Source organism: Lithobates pipiens, unplaced genomic scaffold (genome assembly GCF_037356315.1).
Source record: "Lithobates pipiens isolate NorthernLeopardFrog02 unplaced genomic scaffold, aLitPip1_a1.2 Scaffold_19, whole genome shotgun sequence".
NCBI classification, from domain to species: domain Eukaryota; kingdom Metazoa; phylum Chordata; class Amphibia; order Anura; family Ranidae; genus Lithobates; species Lithobates pipiens.
Genome location: NW_027507764.1, coordinates 70,143,994 through 70,156,246, shown reverse-complemented (window position 1 = coordinate 70,156,246; position 12,253 = coordinate 70,143,994). Strand labels below are relative to the sequence as shown.

General features: G+C 46.6%; 1 non-coding gene across 1 annotated transcript; it reads left to right on the top strand.

The window, feature by feature from the left end:
* The first annotated feature begins 549 nt into the window (after positions 1–549).
* On the top strand, positions 550–654 carry LOC143999830 (U6 spliceosomal RNA). The gene has a single exon (XR_013278155.1). It is a non-coding gene; the product is annotated as a U6 spliceosomal RNA (small nuclear RNA).
* Positions 655–12,253: the final 11,599 nt, after the last annotated feature.

The window sequence follows — 12,253 nt, the reverse complement described above, 5'->3', positions numbered from 1 at the left end:
ATTATAAGGCAGTGTTACTTTATTAATGATATTTTACTTCTCACATCCAATGTGATTAGTTGGATATATGTCTATATGCATTATATTGTTGTATGATTTTAGGACCCTTGGTCCAAGCTTTTTTTGCAGTTATATTAATAAAATATAGATATGATTTTAAACTAAAGGGTCTCCAGGGGGTACCGCTAAAGACCTGTTAAAATTGCCGTGGTTGTGTTTTTGATAAACTTATGGATTTGGTACTTTTTTGGTCCTATTTCTCAATTTTATTTCTACATGAAATGTGTCTGTTCTATTCTTCTGAAATAGTGGACTTTCAAAAAGGCTTCACAAACTCTCTTGCAAATTCATTCATTTATTTTTGGACTTCAGTCTCAGAAAAAAAGACACTGTTATTTGTTGATTCCAGATAAAATCTGCCTGCTCTCTCCCATTGACATTGCATCTAAGCAGCAAAGGACTACATTCTAGCAAATCAGTTCTATTTTACTGGATTTTGGCTCTGCATAAGCACACTCTATTTTTTATTGCATGATAAAACCTGCCCATGCTTTCTTCGGCAGAACATATACTAAAATTGGAACGATACAAAGAAAATTAGCATGACCCCTACGCAAGGATGGCACGCAAATTCGTAAAGCGAAAAAAGAAAAGTTGAACGTTGTGCAGTGTGTGCATGCAATATTTCTGTCTGTTGACCTTGAAATAATAAACTGACATATTTTTCACAATAAAACATCTCTCACTCTAAAATAGTGGCCAAGCTGAAAAGTTTACATAATGTACAGCGGTTCTATATAACATTTCTGGCTGCTGTGTTCTGTCACAACAGTCACATCCTATGCTCTGTTTGCAAACGTATCTTACTGCAATCTATCCCACTCAGACGCTAATAGTAAATTGCTGCAGAAATAGGAGAAAAAAGTTACACAGGGAAACTATGGGATGTATTTAATTAGTATTGTTTTACTTAAATTCAACTGTATAAGTCCCCTTTCACGTGAATGGACTGATTGGATCTGCTTGTCTGTGTTTCAGAAGGATCCGATTTGGCCACCATTGAATTCTATGGGGAGGTAGATGTCAAGGGATATGTCTCCGCTGACACCCACTTGGTCCAATCCGACAAGATCCGCTGAAAAAAAACGTATGGCAATACATTCGCCATCCATCCAGCAGGTAGGAACGGATGGGGTCAGATGAAGACTAACAGGCTGTCCTTTTTCATCTGATCTCCCCATAGAGGAGAGTGGGACTCTGACAGGTCTGTCCCTGCACAGTGAGCGGAAACGGACCTGTCATCTGCCTGCTCAGCGGGGATCAATGGAGCGATCCCTGCTGAGCAAGTGGAGCCTGTCAAAACAGATCCACCCCATGTGAAAGGCACCTAAACTGTCTCAAAACAGCTGATACTTCTCCCTAAGTACTTCCAAGGGCTCTAACAAACAAATAGAATGATGGGGGGGTCGACATGACCATAGTGAGTATCGGCAGGAGGAGGCAATCCTTGCTCAAAATTACAGGTTTCCTTGTAAAGAAGCCAGCATGAGAAATTAAAGTTGAATTCCAGAAAATCAGCCACTTTTTAAAAAGTACAGGCACTCTATAAGTTAAGTCCAAGGAGGTTCTTGACATCTCCTGAACTTATCTCTGTTATTTATATCTGACATGTGTATGGCTCTGCCAGAGCACACACTAATGCTTAGGGCTGTGGAAGAGGAGGCACAGAGAGCAGCTTTGTCCACCTTCCCCTCTTCTGCCCATTCAGAGAAGCTTTCACATTTTGTGAATGAGTTCACATAATACAAAGGCTTCTGTGACTGGGCAGGAAGAGGGGAGGGCAGAGCAGCTACACTGACTAATGTTGAAGATGCTTAGCCCTGCAGCATCAGCGTCGAGCTCCCGGAAATACAGCAATAGCCATCTTTGTCCTGCTTCCTGTACATTACACCAGCTGCACAGACCGTGGGACCATGCAGGGTGGGAGAGGGGAATTTTACTGTAGCTGCACAGAGAGCACATCTAGCCTCTGTGTGTGCAGATCCCAGGTCGCCCCCGGGGTTAGTGGTGGAATTGGCTGAGCTTCTGCTGACTGGGCTCAGCACGGAGCGGGACATGCTGACTTTCCTCCACTATAGGAGCTGGCAGCGGCTTCCCTGACAGGATCACTGAGATCTTGGATGATGCAGGGGAAGGAGGAGAAGGAAGAAGGATCCGTGGCATCCCTCTCAAAGCCCTCCCCCTCAGTTTTGGCCCTGGTACAGTGCACTGTCATCCCCCATGTTATCTGTAAGGTGTGTGATGAACTCAGCAGCAAAATTTTCAATAAGGCCATTTGTATGCAATGTTACAGCTATGATATCATAGAGGTCATGTTAGCCCTTCCAGATAGTGTGACCAGATTAAAAAAAAGGAAGAAATTTGTTTCATTTCTGTTTTTGCACTCCTCTGACTAAGGTCATCTCACGACGCAGGCATCAGTTCCTGCTATAGGAAATCTGTGTATGAATCGACTCCTCTAAAAACCACAGATATTGCCACATGTCTTCTCCGCCAGACATCTGACTGTGGAGACGTTTGTATCCTCTATAATCTTGGATAACAAAAACAATTAAGAAGTGTAAAGTGTTGAAATTGTAAATTTTTTTCTTTTTTTATGATGGATAGGAGGCGGAGGCGGCTGGTGCTCCATTGGGGGGAAGGGGGGGGGTTGGGTAGAGGCGGCAGATTGACCTCCTTCTCATAGGCCAATAGAATGGCTTCTCCTTTCGGCCAATCGGGAAACGGGTTTCACGACATGCTTCCTGATTGGCCAGGAGGAGAGTCAGTGTGATAATAGCGATTACTAATTCGCTATTGTCCCACAATTGTGTGGGCTCTGAGCACAGGGCTCTGCACCCCGAGCCCACCCTTTTTTATTAGAGCCTCTGCCTTTAATCACGTGCTTACAACCCCCACCAATTGCAATCCATGTATCCCCTGTATGTAGATTAGGAGCCGGACACATGGATGGGGGGGGGGGGGCGTCTGTGCACCCCTAATTGCCACTGGTAGGAGGACTAAAAAAAATTCTGAATGTATATGTTTGATGACTTTTTCTGCCAACACTCTAGCTGCCATTCTCAACTAGGGTTTCTCAAGAGGTTGAGCAGTAGCTAATTGACCTCCCATGTTATGGTGTTTGTATAGTTCTGGGGCCAATGCTATCTGGCAGAGCCAGCTGTATGAAGCCAATAATCTTATTGGCTGTCTGTAAAGCTGGCCATACATGTATAGAATTTCAGCCATTTGCAATGCGAACAACTATTAGATGTTCGATATCGACTTGTCGACTAACTCAGAGAATAAAATAATTTCTGTGATCGGTCAATGACAATAACTTACATAATAAATATTGCAGTACTAAATAAGTGAAGTTCAAAGTATATAATTAAAAAATAGTCCATATAGTACGTGAACACTAAAGTGCATAATGACAGATTAAAAAAAAAAGTTCAATGAAGTAATATCCAAAGAAATTTGATTGTTTATATGAATATCCACCTGGTGCACTTCCACCGTGATAATAAACAGGATGGGAGCTTACCAGATCTCTAGACTCCATGTTATAGGAGTCTAGACAAGCGTTTAAATAATGATCAAGCGCTCAAAGCAAATCCCTCAGTGGCTAGACCGGAAAGGAAGGTAACATGGCTGGCTAAACATGGCTGTTTCTAGTGTGTACCAAGAAAGTGCAGCAGTGAATGAACTTCCTGAGTGTTCTCAGAAAGAGCCATCTTGAAGGAAAATAGTTTCTTATTACTGCTCCTCTATTGGAGTGCAGCCACCCTGTTGTCAGCTGTGTCTAGTAAATTTAGTTTGCTGGGAAGTAATTTGCCCAGGCCAATTTGTAGTGTTTTTACTTATCTCTCATCTAGATTTAGAGCTGCTGCTGTTCCCTGTTGCTACCACTAAGTGTCACTGGCACTGAGGACAATAGTAACGTGGGCAGTAACAATCTTGGGTTATTGAGTATTTCTGTCCCATCTGGCAACCACTATGAGGTTCATGAGTAATGTTGCATGCCTAGGGAGGTGTGTGCAGTTCTGTAAGCTGACTAGGCCAGAAGCCTGTTTGGGCCTAGCACAAAATCCCCAAGCTGCCCTGCCTGGTCGAGTAGAGTACAGCATTCACGGTGAAGGGAGAAGGGAGCCAGAGGAAGGGAGTCATGCTGGAGGGGGAACAAAGTCCCTCAAAGGATCCTGGCACTCCCTTGGATGGAGGAGAATTGTGGAAGAATCTGGAACTCATGTTGCTGGAGACCCTAACCCTTTCTCCCTTTGAGTTGGAAATTTATGGGGGGTTTGGGACTTTAAATGAGGCACATAATAATGCGCCTCCATCCCTGGTTCAGGTACATAAGAAAAGGGAGTTTGGGAGTATGAGGATATTGACTAGTGGAGGTTAAATTGTAAAAACATTTACCGTAATTGGCATAGATGGATGTATAAATACATAACAATGATGCAAAGACGAGTAAAAAAGTTATTTCTTATATATACACATATGCATACATAGCATGAACATCAAGAATACATGAGTACATACATACTGGCTTCGCAGCATAAGATATGGAATGAATGGATGAGTGTGACTGTCTTCACTGCAGCCACAAATCCACTCCCTGGGCTCTGGGTATCCTTTCTCCCCACCCGGAAGGGATGGTCACTACAAGAGCATATTAACTGTGTTTATTGTTGTGTGGGGTGCTGGTTGTTCAGCAGTGGACAATAGGGCTCTTTGCAAGGGTAATAAAACTGACTCTGTCACTCAGGATTAAGGATGAGCTACGGCGTGTTCGTATGCTCCACGTGCAGAGCCCACCAGGAAGTCCGCAGAGCACTGCACTAATCACAGGCAGTGAGACATTGCCCCGATGCCCGGCTGCAGAGATCGGGCAATGTCTCACTGCCTGTGATTAGAGCAGCGCTGCGCCAACTTCCTGGCGGGCTCTGCACGTGGAGCATGCGAACATGCCTGAGCTCATCCTTACTCAGGATGTCTCTTTATAGAACATGAACACTACAGAAAAACTCAATGGCTCCTTCTGCTGCTCCTTCTTCTTGTAAAGGATTGCAAGAGACTGATACTGAATCAAAATCAGGTACTTACTCTGCTTGAATTAAAAATACATTTATTTATGTAATAATGATTTGAAAGTTGTTGTAATGGATGTCTTTTTCAATCTGTCTGTAGTCCATCTTTAAAGCGGAGGTCCACCCTAAAATGGACCTCCGCTCATCGGAATCCCCCCCCCCTCCGGCGCCACAATCGGCACCTTTCAGGGGGGAGGGGGTGCAGTTACCTGGATAATCCAGGTAACTGCACCCACTTCCGGGCTAGCTCTCTGCGGAAAGGGGCGTACGTTACGCCCCTTTCCGCAAGCGCCTGCCCCCTTCAGCAAGTGCCCCGCTGCCTGCTGGGAAACACACAGCTCCCAGAGGCAGCGGAGACCGTCCGGATTGCGCCGCGCGGCTCGCGCATGCGCAGTAGGGAACCGGGAAATGAAGCCGAAAGGCTCCATTTCCTGATTCCCATACCCAAGATGGCGGCGGCAGGACCCGATAGACGAGCGAGCGATCGGCTTCGGGTGCCGACATCGCGGGCGCGCTGGACAGGTAAGTGTCACTATTTAAAAGTCAGCAGCTGCAGTATTTGTAGCAGCTGGCTTTTAAAAAAAAAAAAAAAACGCGGAGTCCCGGTGGACTCCCGCTTTAAAGTTGAACCCAAGCAGTGGTGTGACAATAGCCATAGTAGCCCACATGGCTACTGTAAGGGCTGAAGGTGAAAGGGGGCCCCAAAAAGGGGGTATGTTGAGCCAATTTAAACATAGAAGATCTGTGTACATGTGCAGAAAACACATATCCAGTAGTCCAGCATCGGATGTACAGGTGGAATCCACAGGATTGTGGCCGTTAGTCATAGATCCCTCTTGCAGGCTGTGCAGTAAGGGGAATTTATTTTGCTGTCTTAGTAAATTTTTAGCCCTGAAAGCTTCTGGACATCTGATTAGCTCTGAAACAAATCCTGTGTGCAGGCTGTAAAAATCCTTGTAATCCCCCCAGCTAAAACTTGATATTGTAACATTTTATAGTGGAGTTCGGGTAGCCAGACTCAGAAGGAAAAGCAGACGGGAGGCCTTGATAGGAAGTTCCCCCTGTAGGAGAATGCCAAGTGGGCTGCCACATTCTAAGGCAGTGATTCTCAACCAGAGTTCCTCCAGAGGTTGTTAGGGGTTCCTTCAGCATTGAGCAATTTCTGCCTCTTAGATAAGTTCCCACTGACACCATTGATCTTTTTATCTATCTGTAAGGAGGTAATTCTTCCCAATGACCACAAGTGTAAAGACCTTTCTCCCCACTGACCATCACACTAATATATCATGAGTTGTAGATTTCAAATTTTTAGCAGGGGTTCCCGAGACCAGAGAACTATTTCAAGGGTTCCTCTGAGTTGAAAAGGCTGAGAAAGGCTGTTCTAAGGACTAATGCTTTTCGGAGTATTCATATCCTATAGGGAGGGATGATGGGACTTTGAGATGGCCCTCTGTAGGTCATGGGTCTTGCATCACCCTCCTACTGAACTGCTTTTCTCTCTACAGTTTGTAGCCTAAGGATGTGCTGTGTCCACTTGGAAGGCTGAATAAACTGCTTGGAAATATTTCTGTTTCATTTAGTAAAACAAATGTCAAAGACATTTGTGACAGACCTAACGAAGACAGGGGCTTTTGGAGGATTTTTTAGGGACTGCAGGGTAGCCTCTTGCATACTGACTATGCCTACATTGTCATTATGCAAGAGGCTACCCTGACTATTCCTACATAGTCAGTAGGCAAGGGGGCTTTGCAAGAGGCCCCGCATATGAATTAGGGGCCGAATACATGGATAGGGAGAGGCGGTGCCCTTGCGCCCCTAATTCACCAAAGCCCCTCAACAGGGTTCCTAAAAAATAGTAAAAGATCATTTAAGAAAATAAAATACAGCCCGAGGGCTTTTACACTGGAGTGGTGCGCTGGTAGGGCATCAGAAAAAGTCTTGCCAGCATCTTTTTTGGAGCGGTGAAGGAGCGGTGAACTCACCGCTCCTCCACCGCTACTCCCCATTGAAATCAATAGGGCAGCGCTGCAATACTGCTGTCAATTGCTCCAGCGGCATTTTGCGGGTGGATTTAACCCCTTTTCAGCTGCTAGTGGAGGGTTAAAACAACCCTGCTAGCGGTCGAATAGCGCCGCTAAAACAACAGTAAAGCAGCGCTAAAAATAGCGCCGCTTTACCGCTGACGCCGACGCTGGTGGCGGCTCGGTGTGAAAGGGGTCTGAGTGTATATTGCCCTCTACCATCTGGGATGCATCTTTCTGGTAAGCCTATTGTCTGTATATGGTGATGGAAAATGAAAAAACTAAGACAATATATGAGTATATGAGTCTCACTCATATCACTGCATTTTACACTGATGACTTATTTTATTTTCTCCATCAGCTCATCTCCCACAGTTATTACCTTTTGTATCACTTGTCCCTCCCCTTTAGATTGTAAGCTCTATGAAGCAGGGCCCTCTGATTCCTCTTGTATTGTATGTGTGCTGTCTGCACCCAAGTGGTAAAGCGCTGTGCAAACTGTTGGCCCTATATCCTGTAGAATAATAATAATCATACAGAAGGAGAAGTTTTATTTTAAGCCCCACAGTTGATAAATATTTAGATAATAGATAGATAGATAGCTAGATAGATAGATCGATAGATAGACAGACAGACAGACAGACAGAGCTCTGAACATGTCCAGACACATCCAGTATTACTTCACACAGAGGAACTGTGACCTTGGATTGCTGCCACAACGATCATAAATGAAGCGGGAGAGTGCAGGGATGAGGTCACCCCAGTGATGTCATGCAGTGAAATGTAAACTCTTCACGTGTTTTACTATCAGAGATGAGGGAAGAGGATAGAGTTGCCACCTCATCCCTTTAAACCCGAACACCTTTGAATTACACAGGTTCTGAGGCGAATTAAATGCAGATAAGGCACCAAGTGAGTTTAATTACCACATTAATCAGCCACAGAACCTGTGTAATTAATATGTGTTCGGGTTTAAAGGGATGAGGTGGCAACCATAGAAGAGGAGGGAACAGGTCTGGGCTGGACAGTCTGTAATGAATGAAAATTTCACATTTCCGCATTCACATGCTGAAAACTGACATCTTTATCTACTGTAAATATTACCTGATTCCACACCCTCTCCTTGAGCAAGGAGACGCAGGTTACATTAACGTCCCCTCACATGACTTAGTTATAGGCTTTGTCTCATTTTGTTAGTGGTTTTCAAATTGGAAACCAAACTCTGAAATCCATAAAACACACACCAACTACTTGCCAAAATATCATTTGTCATCTAGGAATATTTGTTCTGCACCAGAGCAATATTTGCAGCGTATCAAAATGTACATTGAAGAAGCTGGAGTACAATAATACCTAGCATTGATGTCAGTAGCAGTAATACTAATCCCCCAGCATTGGTGTCAGTGAATACAACAATATTCCCCAGCACTGGTGTTAGTACTATTAAACCCCTCCCCCACATGGTGATCATTGACAATGAAATATAAAACCCCAATGGTGGTCAAGGGCAGTGAAAGTTATCCCCGACATTGGTGGTCAGTACAGTACGGGGGGGGGGGGGGGGTGGGAGAGAACAGTATAGGGGGGCAGGAGAGAACAGTATAGGGGGGCAGGAGAGAACAGTACCGGGGGGCTGGGAGAGAACAGTACAGGGGGGCAGTAGAGAACAGTATATAGGGGCCAGGAGGGAGTCATATATTGGGGCCAGGAGGGAACAGTACAGGGGAACCACTAGAGATAAGTATAGGGGGGCCAAGAGAGAACAGTACAGGGGGGGGGGTCAGGAGAGAACAGTACGGGGGGCCAGGAAAGAACTGTACAAGGGGGTCACGAGGTAACAGTATAGGGGGCCAGGAGGGTACAGTACGGGGGGGTAGAGAACAGTAAAGGAGGGCCAGGAGATAACACTATAGGGGCCAGGAGGGAACGATATAGGGGGCCAGGAGGAAACAGTAAAGGGGGGGCCAGGAGAGAACAGTACAGGGGATCAGTAGAGAAATGTATACGGGGCCAGGAGAGAACAGTACAGGGGTGAAAGGAGAGAATAATACAGGAGGGCCAGGAGAGAACCGTATAGGGGGCCAGAAGAGAACAGTACAGGGGGACCAGAAGGGCAGGAGATAAAAGTATAGGGGGGCCAGGATAGAACAGTACAGAGGGCAGTAGAGAACAGTATACGAGGCCAAGAAATAACACTACAGGAGGGCAGGAGAGAACAGAATAGGGGGCAGGAAGGAATTATATAGGGGGTCAGGAGGGAGCAGTACAGGGGGACCAGTAGAGAAAAGCATAGGGGGACCAGGAGAGAACAGTACCGGGGGCCAGGAAAGAACAGTACAGGGGGGGCAGGAGGGAACAGTACAACAGGTTCAGGAGGTAACAGAATAGGGGAGTTAGGTGGGAACAGTACAGGGGGGCAGTAGAGAACAGTACAGGGGTGCCAGGAGGGAATGATATAAAGGGCCGGGACAGAACAGTATAGGGAGCCAGGAGGCAATGATAGGAGGGAATAGTATAGGGGGGCCAGGAGAGAACAGTACAAGGGCGCCAGTTGAGAACAGTACAAGGGGGTCAAGAGAGCACAGCACAGTCCTGGGTGGCCTAGGAGGGAACAGCACAGGAGGGCCAGGAGAGAACAGTATAGGGGGACCAGAAGAGAACAGTATAGAGGGGCCAGGAGAGAACAGTACAGGGGGGCCAGGAGGGAACAGTACAGGGGTTCCAGGAGGGAACAGTACAGGGGGCCAAGAGGGAACAGTTCAGGGGGCCAAGAGGGAACAGTTCAGGGGGCCAAGAAGGAACAGTTCACGGGGGCATAAGGGAACAGTATAGGGAGGCCAGGAGGGAACAGTACAGTGGAGCCAATAGAGAACAGCACAGAAGGGCCAGGAGGGAACAGTACAGGGGGGGGGGGGCAGGGGAGAACAGTACTGTGGGGTCAGGAGAGAATACAGAGAACCAGGAGAGAACAGTATGGGGGGCAGGAGGGAACAGTATATGGAGGCCAGGATAGAACAGTATATGGGGCCATGAGAAAACAGTATAGTACTTGGGGGGCCAGGAGGAAACTGGAGGGCACAGACCTTTTCTTAGTCCCTCGTTGAGAGAGCTCCCAAGTGACTTAGCTCATACCCAAGTTTTGTTATTCTCTTGTGTTATTTGCTGCAGCTCATCCTATGAGAAGAGATATAATTTAAGCAGTTGGAGTTATATGTTAGGTTTTGAAATCACTGCAAGAAACTCTGTGTACTTGGCTGTGTTTCCATTGCTATGCCTTAAAGCGGTTGTATACCCGCAGGAAAAAACATAAATATAAAAAAAAACTGTAAGGCAAAGACATAATAAGATTGAAGTGTGGTGCAGAAGAGACCTGGAATCATGGACAGCATCCAAACCATGAACATTGCATTTATGGACTCATGTCATGAAAGTATGCCTGGACCACTACGTTATCTTAGTTAGGATTAGGAAAAAGACGTTATTTGTTATGTACCGCCATGCTGCATCTTAACAGTAAAGTTATATTAACCATTATGAGCCTGGTCTGAAGATATTCAAAGGGGTGCATATTGGTTCTGGCGTATTCCAAAGGAATCTGGGTCTGTATTTGCACAATGGGGTATGAAGCAACACTACTACAAAAGAGTTAACTCAGCAGGACACACGTAGAGGAGTGTAGTTGCTATGGGTATCCAAGTGTAGGAACAATCTAAAAGCAATCAGTTGATAGGCGTGGTACCTGGTAAGGTCGTCCAGTAGTGAGGGGGCGATGTTCTGGCTCCCTCCCTATCGGCCAATCTCTCATAGTAACCGGGAGCAGACTATCGTTACAGAGAGCTATGGCCTGGTACTGAGATATGTAATGGGAAGAATTAAGTGAGGGCACACAGGAGGTCTGGGCTATCCTCAATGGGACACCATTCTGTTACTGGGAGGGAAGTAACAGAGATACACTGGACTGGTGGAGTGGGCACAAACTCAGCGTGTCCCTCCTAATAAAAACATACAAGTTACAATGTGTAGTGACATGGGGCAAGTCTGCACTTTATTACTGCACACAGTGAAAGCTCATCTCTAAGTCGGGGAACTGCCTTAACCACTTGAGACCCGCGCTATAGCCGAATGACGGCTACAGCGCGGATCTCCTTTTCCGGGACTACGTCTATTGACGTCGCCCCGTGCACGAGTGGCCTGCGCGCCCCCTGAGAGGTGTGCGCGGCGCGCTCTGTGATCGGCGAGCCTGCGAGACTCGCCTGATCACCGATCAGAGCAAGGGGTCGATCCCGACCCCTTATCACGTAATCAGCTGTCAGCCAATGACAGCTGATCATGTGATATAACGGAGCCGGTAATCAGCTATTATTCCTCCTCGCGCTGAGCCGATCACCGGCGGCCGTGATCGGGACATCAGTCCCGATCACGTCCAGCCCTGCCAGTGCCCACCTGCCCCCTCATCAATAAAGATGATTAAAAAATAAGTGCCCCCCGTCAGTGCCACCCAGCAGTGCCCATAGTGCCACCCAGCAGTGCCCACAGTGCCACCCAGCAGTGCCACCCAGCAGTGCCACCCAACAGTGCCCACAATCTGCCTCAACAAAGGTGCTGCACCCCAGTGCCACATATCCGTGCCCATCAGTGTCATCTACCAGTGCCCATCAGTGCCGCCCATCAGTGCCACCTATCAGAGCCACCTATCAGTGCCACCTATCAGTGCCCATCAGTCCCATCTATCAGTGGTACCTATCAGTGCCCCTTAGTGCCACCCATCCGTGCCATCTTATCTGTGCCCATCTTTACCCATCAGTGCCGCCTTATCTGTGCCCATCGGTGCCGCCTTATCTGTGCCTATTAGTGCCGCCTTAACTATGCCTATCAGTGCCCACCAGTGCAGCCTATCAGTGCCCACCAATGCAGCCTATCAGTGCCCACCAGTGCAGCCTATCAGTGCCCACCAGTGCAGCCTATCAGTGCCGCCTCATCAGCGCACTTCAATGAAGGAGAAAAATTACCTGTTTGCAAAATTTTATAACAAACTATTAAACATGATTTTTTTTTTTGCATTTTTTTTTGTTTGTTTAGCAAAAAATAAAACTCCCA